The sequence below is a fragment of the Vollenhovia emeryi genome, unplaced genomic scaffold (genome assembly GCF_000949405.1).
Source record: "Vollenhovia emeryi isolate VEMERY1.0 unplaced genomic scaffold, V.emery_V1.0 DF948064.1, whole genome shotgun sequence".
In the NCBI taxonomy this organism is placed as follows: Eukaryota; Metazoa; Arthropoda; class Insecta; order Hymenoptera; family Formicidae; genus Vollenhovia; species Vollenhovia emeryi.
In genome coordinates this window covers 1,023-1,553 of record NW_011958302.1, presented here as the reverse complement: position 1 = coordinate 1,553, position 531 = coordinate 1,023, and the positions used below count along the sequence as shown (strand labels likewise).

The 531-nt window shown below is 41.1% G+C and overlaps 1 long non-coding RNA gene across 1 annotated transcript in view; it reads left to right on the top strand.

Annotated features, from left to right (window-relative positions):
- LOC105557179 overlaps positions 1-165 on the top strand; it is an 8,358-nt gene extending 8,193 nt beyond the window's left edge. Inside the window, exon 2 of the long non-coding RNA XR_001008584.1 lies at positions 22-165. This is a non-coding gene — a long non-coding RNA (uncharacterized LOC105557179). The remainder of the gene's footprint in view (positions 1-21) is intronic.
- Positions 166-531: the final 366 nt, after the last annotated feature.

The window sequence follows — 531 nt, the reverse complement described above, 5'->3', positions numbered from 1 at the left end:
ACGCTGCAGCGCGACTTTCAGTAGGCGCGTAAGAATTATAAGTTCCGAAACGTAAAAATTCCGAGTTTAAACGCGATATCCTATGCCCACGTATTTATTCTGACGACGCCTTGTAGTTTTTATGTCGATAGAGTGTCATTCGTGACGACGCTGCAGCGCGACTTTCAGTAGGCGCGTAAGAATTATATGTTCCGAAACGTAAAAATTCCGAGTTTAAACGCGATATCCTATGCCCCGGCATGAAGTCTGACCACGTCTCGTAAGATTTAAAGCGATAAAATATCATTATTGTTACGATGCAGCGCGACTTAAAATTTGACGCGTAAAAATTAGAAGTCACGAAACGTAAAAATTCGTAGTTTAAACGCAATATCCTATGCCCCCGGATTAAATCTGACTAGATTTCGCCAGTTTTAATGCGATAGAGTGTCATTCATGACGACGATGCAGCGCGACTTTAAGTTGGCACGTAAAAATTACAAGTCCCGAAATGTAAAAATTTACAATTCTAGAAACGATAAAAGGCGCGCT